The following is a 13641-nucleotide window of genomic DNA, read 5'->3' on the forward strand; positions in this document are numbered from 1 at the left end:
TGAGGGACATAACAGACTGGCTGATTTGCTACATAAGGCGTCACCCTCAGCTTTAGGAACATTTGTATCTAAGCTTTTCAAGCACAGAAACTCACCTAAACATAAAGGTAGTTTCTCTTATTACCCTCCCCTTTGAGGGAGGAGTCTTTATGTATGTAAGGTTTTGTATTGTTTCGGGTCCCATAGGCCGATTTTTGGTCTTCAGAGGACGATAATATATTCTTCTTCTTCTTCTTCTTCTTCTTCTCTCTCACTCTCACTCTCACTCTCACTCTCACTCTCACTCTTATTTAAAACATAAAAAGCTAAATGGTCCTTTACACTTAAGTCTCGTTTCCTACAAAGAGGCAAATATACATTTCTAACTTAGAAAGCACAAGCATACTCAAACAAACTCTCTTTTGAAACTAAAAGAAAAACGGGCTATTCAGCTCCCCGCTTTTTGTTTTCAGCTTATGTTCAATCATTCTAAACATACCTAAGGCCGATACACCATAGATAAAAGACTTCATATCTAAGAATGTGCGTACTTTTTTCATTATTTTCCTTGGATTATACTTCTTGTGTAATAGTAAAGTGATCAAATTACTACAATGAGTGATAAAAGACTCCTTAGTTGTACAAAGGCAAGAAAATCTATGAATTGGAAAGAAATGACTCCATATTTTGCCAAATCAGAAATGTTTAAGTCAATGTGAGGCATTTTTATAATGTGTAAACTACTATATTCAGGTTGTTCACGTTTATCGTATATATCAACCTCTAATCCTATGGTAGATTGAGAATTTCTAAGATCTAAGAAAACACAAGAATCCCCTCTTGAAGTGCAGTTCAGTTCACAAGAGTCACGAGGATAGATTCCTTCTCCCAAAGCACTAGCGTCTTTGTATATAAAGTCTTGAAAGTTAGGAACATCTGGTATAAATAAATCATCTATAAAACGCCTAACTTGGCTAAGCTTATGTAAAATGATAGGGCAGGTATTGATAGAAATAAGACGTTGCATAAGCAATAAATCTATTGTCATCCCCATAATAAGAGATAGTGCCTCAGCATCCCTGAGCACACAGTCTTTTACACCCATAGGATCGAAAGCCTTAACAACTTCACATGTGGTACCAAGTGACCTATGCGCTGAGATGCACAAGCTTTAGGAGGGGTAGAGGTCAAAATGCAGCACAAGTAGTTGGAGCTGCCGCTCCAGTCGCTCCCATAGCAGAGCAGAAAAGATGGGATTCTAGAGATGCACAAGCTCTATCAGTGATTTCTCTCTCTGTCAAGAGGTTCATTATACCTCACATTCGGTCATGCAAGACATCAAAGGCAGCTTGGGAGATACTAGAGGAGTATGTTTGCAGTAAGAAATGACGCCAGAGTTTCCTTTCTGAAGTGAGAGCTTTCTCATACGCATATGGATGAGGGAGATTCCATGAATTCTCACCTCACAAAGCTTTAGGATTTGAGGGAACAACTGCTAGATATTGATGAAGTCATTCCGGATTCAGAGATGATTACCACCACTTTGAATTCTCTTCCTGAGTATTATCTTAGTTTTCACACCTCTCTGAATTTGTCATTGAGGGGGGGCAGCAATCCTCTCTCTTTTCACGAGTTGGTAGGACTTATGTTGCAGGAGGAGTAGACACGAAGAAATATGGTAACCTAGGCTGGTGAGCATGCCATGCTTTCCAAGTTCAAGCCCAAGGGAAAAGGGCAGCAAAAGCAACATGCCAATCAGCCCTCACATTAGCCTAAAGATGATTCAGGACAGCCCTCTTATAAGGCTAAGGGTGATGCAGATAAGTAGAAAAAGAAGGGCATTTGTCATTACTGCAAGAAGCCACGTCATTATATTGGAGAATGCAAGAAGCGCATAGCTAAAGAAAAGAAAAGGGATTCAGGTATGGCTGTGTCAGATGCATTAGCTCCTCATGATGGGGGAGATGTTACAGCCAACTTTGTGGAAAAGCACTAAGCCTTTCTGTCTCGCACTTCAGATTTTTCAGTGAGTAGTTCATATGCTACAGCCACTAATGATGATGACCCTTATGTTTTCTTGACTTGCAGTTACGATCCTTCAAAGGATGCATGCTCTCTCAGTGTCAATGAGACACTGAATACTTGGTATTTTGAATGTGGTGCTTCAAAGCACATCACTTCCAAGAAGAGTCTTTTTGCATCTCTGCATCCACCACCTACTAAGAAGAAGGTGACTTGTGCAAATAATTCTTCTTATTCAGTGTGTGGAGTGGGGGACATTATTCTCACATCCACTGATGGCACAGATTTCAGAATTTCGGATGTTCTCTATGTGCCAGGCATAAAGAAGAATTTGCTTTTAGTGTCCTCTCTTAATAGAGGATGATTTCAGGTTGTATTTGACGATGCTAAGTGTGCAGTCAAAGACAAAGAGAATGACTATGCTTTGATGTTGTCTGGCAGTTTGTATCGGGGTCTTTTTCTGCTTGATTTATATTAGAAAAGATCCGATCATGCATTTTTAGTAAGCACTCCCACTGCTACGATGCAGAATGCGGAGTTATGGCATGCCAAGTATGGGCACATGAGCTCTGGCAGCTTAATGACACTATAGAAGCATATCTCCTCCTCATGCATGTGAGGGTTGCATCCTTGGTAAGATGCATAGATTTCCTTTTAAGAAGGATGGTGCAGTGAAAGCTACATGAAAATTACAGCTTATTCACACTGATGTCTATGGTCCTCTGAGGACACCTGCTTTTGGGGGTTATCTTTATTATGTTACATTCGTAGATGACTTCACAAACTACACTTCGGTCTATGGTCTCAAGGCAAAATCAGAAGTGTTTATGCATTTCAAACACTTTGTGGCTATGGTTGAGAATGAGATAAGACTCAAGGTGCAGACACTTCGCACAGATCGAGGGGGGGAGTATATGCCTCATGAGTTTGAGGCATTTTTGAAGGAGAGAGGCATCACGCATCAGCTTACAGTGAGGCTTACACCTCAATAGAATGGCAAAGTTGAGCGGAAGAATCGCACTCTTATGGAGATGGATAGTGCAAGCTTACAAGTAAAAAGTTGCCCCACAGGTTTTGGCTTGAAGGCCTCATGTGTGCCAACTATGTTTTGAATCCGGTTCCCACAAAGGCTTTGAAGACAATTACTCCCTATGAGGCATGGCATGGGAGAAAGCCTTCTGTGGACGATTTCAGAGTTTTTGGTTGTGTTGCATATGGCCACGTGCCTGTGGAGTTTCGACACAAGTTGTCAGATAAGGCACTTAAATGCATTTTTGTGGGATATAGTTCACAAAGCAAAGGCTATCGTCTCTACAATCCTGCTTCATGCAAGATTTTTGTTAGTAGAGATATTATATTCTCTGAAAATTCAGCACATACACATGCTGAATTTCAGATTCCAGCTTCTTCAGATGATGTCTTTGAGGGGATGCTTCCTATAGCATTTGGTTCCCCTGCTGAGGTTCATGCTGAAAATCAGAATTTACAGCAACCTCCTCCTGATCCACATGTCCCGATTTAGCCACCCACTGATTTTGTATCTCCATAGGGTGTGGATGAAGTTGTCAGGCAAGAGATTCAAGAGATACACACAGCCAAAATAGTCCCGAATTGGTTGCTACAAACTCTCAGGGAGAGTAGGCTTGAGACCCCATTGCCTGGCAGGACTTGTAGTGCAGTAAAACACGCAGGGGGAGCTCTTTCGCTTATGCAGGGACTCTTCTTGATGAAGAGGAGCCTGACTCTTTTGAAGAAGCAAAGGATAATGTCAATTGGATGCATGCCATGCACAATGAATTGAAGTCCATTGAGAAAAATCAGACTTGGGATGTTGTGGATTTGCCACTAGGTAAGCATGCCATTGGTACCAAGTGGGTTTTTAAGGTGAAAAGAAAGCCAGGTGGGTCTATTGACAGGTACAAGGCAAGGCTGGTTGCCAAAGGCTATGCACAAAAGAAGGGCATAGATTATGAGGAGACTTTTGCTCCTACATCCCGGATGACCACCATACAATCAGTTATTGCAATGGCTGCAAATTTTGTTTGGAATGTGCATCAGTTGGACATAAAAACACTTTTCCTTAATGGGGACTTGCAGGAAGAGGTTTATGTCAAGCAACCTCCTGGAATTGAACTTTCTAGCAATGCATTTCAGGTTTGCAAGTTTTAACAAAGCTTTATATGGCTGAAACAAGCCCCACGTGCATGGTATGCCAAGATTGATGCCTTTCTGGCAAGTAAGGGTCCCACGGAAAGCACCCTCTACATCAAGAAGGATTGGGGGGATATTTTGGTCATCATTCTTTATGTAGATGACATGCTGCTCACAAGGTCTCATGAGGATATAATTGCAGATTTCAAAGCTAAGTTGAAAGCTGAATTTGACATGACAGATTTGGGCATGTTAAATTTTTATTTGGGGATCTAGTTTATACAAGACAAGCGTGGCATTGTTATGTCTCAATCTAAGTATGTGCAAAAGCTCTTGGATAGGTTCAACATGCATGATTGTAAGCCTATAGCCACTCCCATGGAGCCGGGGTTGAAGCTTACTATGTATGATGCAGGTGAATCAGTGGTAGATGTCACACTTTACAGCCAGGTTGTTGGATGCCTCATCTACTTATGCAATACACGGCCCGATATTCAGTATGCAGTATCTCAGGTGAGCAGATATATGCACAGCCCAAAGACAACACATTGGTAGGCTGTAAAACGTATCTTTCGTTATTTGCAAGGCACAAAGTCTTTTGGCTTGATGTTTCCCAGGGGGGTGACTTGCATATGCATGCTTACAGTGATTCGGATTGGGCTGGAGACTATGATACTAGGCAGTCCACTAGTGGTAAATGTTTCTTTTTGGGCAAATCTTGCAGTTCTTGGCTGAGCAAGAAGCAATCTACAATGGCTACTTCCTCATGTGAAGCTGAGTACAGGGCAGCTTTCACAGCGACAGTTGGGTGTGTTTGGCTACAATGTTTGTTCGCTGATCTTTGTCTCTTATTGGAGGGTCCTTCTCCAATTCTCACTGATAGTCAGAGTGGTATAGCAGTGGCAAAGAATCCTGTGTTTCATGCTCGCACAAAGCACATTGAGGTTCATTATCATTATGTCAGAGAGAAGTTGCATGCAGGGGAGATCAATATGATCTATGTGTCAACACATGACAATGTTGTAGACATCTTCACCAAAGCACTTCCATGTGAGAAGTTTGAGGCATTTCGCAGTGCCCTAAACTTATCTCCTTTTGCTGATTGATCACTACCTTGTACACCACATTAGCACTGCAGGGGGATGTTAGAATTATTATTATATTGTAGGCAGTGGCCAATGTAATGTAATAAGCGGGTTAGGGGCACTTTTCCCTCTTAGAGGTTTTTCCCCCTAACCACAGTCTAATCTCTAACTACACTTAGTGATTAGATAGGGTTTTGTCACTTAGACAAAACCCTCATCTCTTTCATTGTACTTCACTTCATTTCAGTATACTTTGGGAGTGACCTACGTTCAGCTCACTCTCCATTTTGCTCACTCTTGCTCTTGCCTCCCATTTTCTCACAACTATGAGAATCACTTCAAAGAGGATTTTGATCTGCAAGCAACTTGACCAACCTGATTGATCTGAAGTTCCCTTCCTGTTCAGAGTGTCTTCAGATAAGTGAAAAACACAAACACGTCTCCACTCCTGACAACAAGGTGCCAGCAGTCGGAGTATAATCGGAAAGTAATCGGACTACAAAGCTATCACGAGATGTATAAAAAGAACAGAAAAACCTTGCAAAGGTAGTATGTTTCTTGTATATTATGTTTTAGTAGAGAATACATCAACTCGACAACTCTCTCTTCAACAGGAGCTGATACAAGATTTATATAGCCCTCCGAGATCAGTCCGACTGTTGTAAGGCAACAGTAAGTTTCAAAATGTAAAAGTCATAGTCCAAAATATTATGTGGTGGATCAGGCCACTAAGGAGTGCTGTTAGGGACACTTACAACTGTCCCTAGAGTTACAAATGATTCCACAACTTTGTTCTAGTGACTCCCTCTTACCAAAGGTGTATTTATCATATCCCATGGTAAGTGTCCACGTGGGTGGAGGCTATGCCTTCAACACCTGGCACTTCCGATGGGGAGGTTTTTTTTACTAGGGCATCGGAATGACGGGGATGCTCGAAGGTGCTACAGGATCCCGGCCTGACCCGACCTAGGCACGTGGGCGTCAGTGTGGGCACAGGTGCACCGGGGGTCGGGATCGACGCCAGTGCGCGACAAGGTCATAGCGAGGAGGGCCTTGGTGATGCATGTGCGCGGGTATCGGGAGCGACGCGAGGGTGTGCGCGACGGGGTCCCGACCCGATGCAGTAGCTCGAGAGGCCGCCGGAGGGATCCGGCAACAACGCACACGACGGGGTTTGGGACCGACACACGTGCTCAGGGCACGGGAGGGCGTGGGCCAGGCGCACTGGGTGAGGTCGGCAGTCAGGGATACCAAGGCGTGGCATGACCGCTAACCTCGGCGGCAAAAAGGGTGCAAGTCTAGCTTGCGGATTGAAGACAAATTTTCAAATGGGGTTCTTTTTTTTTTTTTTGGCAAAAAAGAGACTTCTATTAAGTATTAAAGAAAACTGTTAGAGCAAGCTCCATATAGGAATAGGGGATACACCATTGAATGCATGAAAAGCTCAAGAGCCAAAAAGAAAGGATTGGGGCTGATAGTGCCATCTCAATCCGGTAGCAACCTCCGAGAAAAAGGAAGAACCCCTCCAAACTCGAAGAATGCAGTCCTCCTAGAAGAGGCTGCCTATGAAGGGCCCTGCATGCTAGCCCATATGGCTATCAAAGTGTGAACCGTGTCACTCCAAATACCCATGAATACCTGTGATGGGTGTATCTGGGTGTCATCCAAGGCCTCTATGCATCTGGCTCTCCAAATGTGCCAAGAGGAAATGCTAGCCAAAATCTCCCAAGAGGTGTCCACTGAAACATGTGAAGCTCTGAAAGGAATATGTGGTACATCCTGAAGAGAGTAGGGCTCTATCACTTGTCAGCAAATCGAGAGTGCCCAAGAAGAAGGCTCACCCTCATAAAACACCTGGGGCCCAGTAAGGGATAACCATGCGACCGAGGCCCAAGTCATGAAGAAAGGGAAAGTATGAAAAATGCTAAGTATCTGGGCAACTCCTTTCCAAACAACTCTCGCTTGATTGCAGTCCCAAAGGCAATGTCGCACTGACTCCTCTGCAGAATGATAGTGAAGGCAAGTGGGATCAGCCCCAAATCGTGATCTCCACAGGTTCACTGCAATCCCTCCATGAATAGAAAGCCAAAAGAAAAGAGTGATCTTTCTATTTCTGAGGGATTTCCAGAGCCTCCTCCATAAATTCCTATGCAAATCTGCGGTGATGAAGAAGCTATCCCAATGGGGGGCTCTGGAGGGAATCCAACCTCTATTGCTCAGCTGAAATCTCTTGGCATTACCAACCGTGAAACGAAAGAAGGGAATCCCCCTCTCTCGGTGCCCATGATCTATCCACTCCCACTCTCCTGGGTCCCACTGCAAGCACCTGATAGGTGCACCTCCATATAACGGATCCCAGGGCCAACGTCAAAGACCAAAGCATCTTCCTCGAGACCTCGAAGAGCGATCACCTGTAGAGGAACTGCTGTCCTCGAAAAAGCTCCCATCCAAGTGGTCGAAGTAATAAGCATCTCAACTATCCATTCCACCGGGATGGCTGCATCTATCTGCTGAATCTTGCGTGCTACCCCTCTAAGGTGACTCACGGACTGTAGCCTCTGATCCTCAGGTAGCCTGATAAAAGCCTTCCAAGTGCCTACTGTGTAGGCGGGGCCTCTCTCCCATCCAGACCATTGCATATAATGGCAAGTGTCCAGAGGTCTGCCATGCTCATCAAGTATACTATCGTTCCAAATGATCGGCTGCCTATCAATCTCTTCAAGGGTAGAGGACAGAACCCTTCAAAGAGTGTTCCTCAAGCTCCCCCAAGCTTTGAGGATGGCAGTCGTGAGAGGAGAGGCAGGAGACCTGAGAGAGGTGGAAGTAAAAATCCAGCGAGGGCTGTCCACCCAATCATCTCCTAAGGTAGGTGTGCAAGCCTGAATGCGTCCAAAAAAGAAATCCTTCCAAGGTTCTTGCCCAGGCATGAGTCCCCTCACCACCACCTTACAAAGCAATGCCCTGCATTGCAAGTCCGGGTCAATGATATTAAGGCCCCCTTCCCATGTAGGGAGAATAATGGTCTCCCAGGCCACCCTCGCTGCAACATCTGCCGTGCCATCAAGTCCACTCCATAAAAAATTCCTGACTGGTCTAATGAGCTGAGTGATGCAATCCCTAGACCAACACCAGCAAGAACACATAAATCAGGCAGTGGCCAAGAGAACCTGGTTCACTACCACAACTCTAGAGGCAAGGTCAAGTTTGGCTGAGCTCCAAAAAAGGAGCTTTTTCCTTATACTTTCTACTACTGGGGCAAACTGCTGTGCTGGAGAGATGCCCAATCCTATCTCGCATCCCAAATATCTGACGGGAACACCCCTCTGAATCCAAGAAAAGCCAATGTCAACTCCCCAGCCTGGAGTGTCCTCATCACTGATCCAAAAGCCAAAGGATTTATGCCAATTAATGTGTGCCCCTGCAGCTGAGCAAAAAACATCGAAGGCTGTCCGGAGAGAATCAAGTGACTGCGAAGAGGCCTCAATAAAAATAGCAATGTCATCAGCCAACTCATAGTCAAGAAGCTCCTGCTCCTGTCTCAAGGGCAATCTCAACCCATAAAGCTCAGCCTGAGATCTAAGGAAGATACTCATAGCTTCTGCCACAAAGAGAAAGAGGAAGGGGGCTAAAGGGCACCCCTGACGAACTGATCTGGAAATTTGAAACTTGTCACCCCTTACCCCTCCAATCAAAACCTGGCTATGGGCTGATTTGTAAAGGGAGGCCACCCCTCTAATCCATGCATCTGAAAATCCGAACCGTAGAAGAGTGCCCTCAAGAAAACCCCAATCTACTCTGTCATAGGCTTTCTCAAAGTCCGGCAGTAGAACTGCCAGCCTCTGCCCGCTCTGCATAGCCCACTATGTGGCTTCCCAAAAGGAAAATATATTATCGAATATGCTCTTGCCATGCACAAAGCTGTTTGAGTATCATGGATGAGGTGTGGAAGAAGGGGCTGCAACCGGATGCTGATCGCCTTGGCCAGGATTTTGTACAGAGTGCCTAAAAGAGTGATGGGTCTCCAATGGGATACAAATTCATGTTGCCACCTTTCGGGATAAGGTGTATGAGTCCCTCGGTGAGTGAGTCAGGCATCTCACCTGAGTCCCAAATCCCTGTAGGGCTGAAGTAATATGATCACCTATCATATCCCAAAAGGCTGTATAAAAAGGAGTAAGACCATCGGAACCAGGGCATTTGCCCTTATGAAGGGCGGAGAGAGCACTCTTGAACTCTGTGTTGGTAAAGCGTGCATCAAGTGAGCATATCATCTCTGGTGTGACCAACATAGGTAAACTCTGCCAAATCTCATCTCTAGCCACATCTCTGGCCTATGTGTCAGGATCTGCAGAAAGAAGGGAGGCATAGAAAGCTGTTGCTAAGTCCATGACGGTATCCGGATGAGACTGCAAAACGCCGTCAGAGTCAATAAGCTGCCTGACACTCTCTCTACTATGTCTGGGACCAAGTGTAGAGAAAAAGTGTTTATTGACTCTCAGCCCCCGCTCAGCCCTCGCTCAGCCCCCCGCTCTTAGCCCCCCGCTCAGCTCTCAGCCCCCCGCTCAGCTCTCAAGCCCCCCCGCTCAGCTCTCAGCCCCCCCGCTCTCGGCCCCCCGCTCTCAGCCCCTCGCTCAGCCCCCCACTCTCAGCCCCCCGCTCTCAGCCCCCCCGCTCAGCCCTCGCTCAGCCCCCCCGCTCTCAGCCCCCCCGCTCAGCCCCCCCACTACCCCCCGCTCAGCCCTCCACTACCCTCCCCCCCGCTCAGCCCCCCCCCCCGCTCTCAGCCCCCGCTCTCAGCTAACCGCTACCTCCACTACCCCCCCCGCTGTAGCTAACCGCTCTGCTACCCCCCCGCTCAACCCTCCGCTACCCCTCCCCCCCGCTACCCCCCGCTTGGGCGCTGCTGCAGCTAACCGCACCCCCCCCCCCCCTTTCGCTCCCTGCTACCTCCCCTTTTTTTTTTTTGGTCTCTTTTCCGTAAGGGGCCCAAAAAAAAAAAAAAACTAGCCTCTCCTCCTTCTCCACCTCTTGGCTGCCTCTCCACTTCAAGCTTCCGCACTACCTCTCCACCACCTCGCACTGGACGTGCCTCCCATTATGGAGGGGGAACTGCTACTCCCGCTCCCGGTTGAACATTAACACTACGATCTGCACCCGCACCCCAAGAGAATGGGGGACAAAGCCAAGAAAGACGAAAATAACAACAACAAAAAAAAGCAAACGACACAACTGAATTTGGAGGATGTGAACACACGTTACAACCGAAGTGGACTCGGGGTAAACAGCAAGGCAAAGTTAGGACCCGCCTCAGCTTCTTCAGCATCTATCTCTACCTCAACCTCAACCTCAACTCTCGCTACAGTGTCAGTTTCGTTTTCAGCTCCAACCTCAGCTCCCTCTATCTCTATCTCTACTTCGACTTCAGTCCCTGCTTCAGGCCCAGCTCTAGTTCCAGTCTCAGCTCCATCTACATCTACAATCAGTGACATACTCATGCCCATGGCACCGGTTGTTGTTCCCTTTCCCTCTTCTCTTGTTACAGCTCTCACACAGCTTTTGACACCTACTTCCGAGGTGTCATACACTCTGCCGCATTATGCTTCACTCTCCCCTCTCCCTCTCAGTCAGCCCATCCTCCCACACCCCGTTGGGACTGCCTCACCCATTCCACTGTCATCTCCGTTCCTCACTCAGCCACCGTCCAGTTTTCGGACTCAATCCCACTCTTTCATGCCACAGGCACCACAGTTTCAGCATGGACATGGGTGGACTCACACACCAAAGGCCCGTGAGACCCTACTCACGGAGATACATAATTTTCGTGAGCGTGAGATGGAGCTGGCTCGCTTCGCATGGGAGCAGGTCCGCTTCAACCAGGAGCAGAGCCACATCATACAGGAGCAGGCTAGGGCCATTCGGGAGCAGGCGGATCTTATTCAGGGACTCAGACAGGATATCATGCAGCTCCGATAGGAGGTCACAGCCATACACAGTCTCCCAGGGAGTACCCCGGTGGTCGAGGCATAGATTGCGAGCATGCAATCTGCTATTGAGGAGACTTCCAGATGGGTTGACGTGGCCAAACGGGAACCCGCAAGGGTCACCGTTTCGGCTACCCTCATGGAGCAGCAGCAAAGAGCTAGTAAGGCTCTCAACATTAGAGTACGCGGGATCCCACGAACTGAGGCTACACCGATGGTAGATGCGACTGCGTTCATGACCGCTACCCTGGGTGTGGCTGAGCACAGGATAGAGAGGGCATGGCGGGTGGGGAGAGATCCCAACCCTCAATCGTTTGCCCAAGGACTTATATCAGCTACACCACACAATCAAACTCAAGACAAAGAAGGGACATGTACAACAAAAGAGAGCCAAATACGAGAAGTATATTGCACCAAAACCATGCCAATATGTTACCAAACATATGCCCACCAATGAGCCTAGTGCTCCAGTGTCTGGCTAAGGTGTGAGCACCTTGTGCCATGGCTTCCAGTGGAGTGCCTGGATTAGGGCACAAGTCCTCTATTATAGTGGAGGGGGGACCTATCAGAGATGACTAGACCCCATATTCAGGCCAACAAGTAGCCATATATGGCCAATAAGCTTTGGCAGACCCATCTGCTACTGCCAACCCCATTTGTGGTTCTAGCCAACCTGCCTGTTATAGGCCAACCCTAAGCTGGGCTATATAAGCTCTCAGCCTTCTTGTCATTTGCACTTTGTTAGGCTCGCTATCTGCCCCAAACATGTGACTACTGTTGGCTACATTCAGCGGCCCACGTGGCTTCAGGTCTAGCTCAGAGGGGAACGCCCGAGCTGAGGCATCATTCTTGATATGGCCCACCGGATGCAGAGATCATGGAGAACAAGCCCTCCGTCCCATAGGGAGAGGCGACTCAACAGACAGAGATATGAGACATCTTTGCATCCACTGAAGAGCCACCATGACACTTGGATATATAGTTTGATTTTTCAGTTTTGAGTTTTGAGTGTTTGAGTTTTTGAGATTATTAGCATAGCACTCAGCAAGGGCCTTAGAGTGCCCTTTGCCACAGCCCACAGTGGTTTGTATGCGTTACCTTTTGATTGTACTTTGTCTCATAGGCCCGCGAGGCCTCCTGAAGACGAGAGCACATCTTTCTTTTTTTCTTTCTTTCTTTCTTCATTCTCCTCCATATGCTGCACATAAGGTAGCCATACATGATGTCCACGTGGCCATTCTTGAGCAGTGCCAATGTGACACCACTCTCATGTGCCCACATGGCACACCTCACACCCATGCTTCTATCATAGGTGTCAAGCCCTTGGGTCCTCCTCATATGGGGTCTCACAAGTGGGGTATTGACCCTTCTACTCCAAAGATACTTGAGGTCCATTTCCGCTCTCATCTTTTGGGTCTCCGAGTTTCCTGAACCCTGCAAAAGTTGTTGTGCCTCCATTGATTCAGTTTGTAAGGGTCCTAGAATTGCCTAACTAATTGATCGAGTGTGAGAGAAGTGCCAATGTTCGTGGTGATAAAATATTCCCCTGGTAAATCCTCCTCCTCAGAAAAATGTGCTATTAGCAATTTAGTTTCTACTACAGGGGGATTGCTTGTACCAATTGTGGATCTTGGATTCTTCAGCCTTCTATGTTCTATGCTAGCAAAATTTTGAAGAATTTCTATTTTAAGCCATGTCCCTTTGAATTTTTCTTTGACACATTGAACCTTTTTTCCACCTTCTTTCTTAGAGTAGTTCTCATGATACTGTTGCTATGAATCCTTGACATAAATTATCACAGTATCCTTGACATCGCAGTATCCTTGGGTAGCAAAATTTGCTTCTACCCAATCATTTGCCTTTTGCTATCTTTTTGGGTGGCTCTTTCCTGGGCCAATATTTTAGTAATGGATCCTGTATTTTAGTGATGGATTCTTTGATGTCCCTATCTAGAATTCTTAAAGTTGGAATATGTCAACCTCCTGTTGGCTGCTTCCCTGTAACCTTAACTTTGACACCACTTAACTTTGGATGGTGTCATCTAATGTTGTTATTTGTCTTGTGCTTGCTCCTTGAATACCTATTGACTGGGCTACTGAAGATTGATTTCTGACAAGCGCCCCTTCCAGCATGTTACAAATACCCTCCTGAATCTAGCACTTCTAGCAGACATGCAACACAATCTGCCCAGTGGACTTGACCCCAGAGCTAGAGGGACCTTTACCACCTCAACCTCTTCGCCCCCCCCAGAGGAAAATGAAAAAACTTGCAAACCAGCATAAAATACATTAGCACCATGACCTTTGTCTTGGACATATTCACAGAGAAGTTAGTGTCTTCACAAAAAGTATGCAATGCATCTAGGTGGGCCTGGGCCCTGAAGGCTTTGAGGGGAAGTTAATATCAAGACCCCATCATAGAAC

At 46.5% G+C, this 13641-nt stretch overlaps 1 protein-coding gene across 1 annotated transcript in view; it reads right to left on the reverse strand.

Moving 5' to 3' along the window:
• Nucleotides 1–13641, reverse strand: part of LOC147901456 (Galactose oxidase/kelch repeat superfamily protein) — a 230931-nt gene that overhangs the window by 54198 nt on the left and 163092 nt on the right. The window lies entirely within an intron of this gene.

Source organism: Dipteris shenzhenensis, chromosome 5, assembly GCF_047967505.1.
Source record: "Dipteris shenzhenensis isolate YYH24624 ecotype China chromosome 5, Dip_SZ_1.0, whole genome shotgun sequence".
NCBI classification, from domain to species: domain Eukaryota; kingdom Viridiplantae; phylum Streptophyta; class Polypodiopsida; order Gleicheniales; family Dipteridaceae; genus Dipteris; species Dipteris shenzhenensis.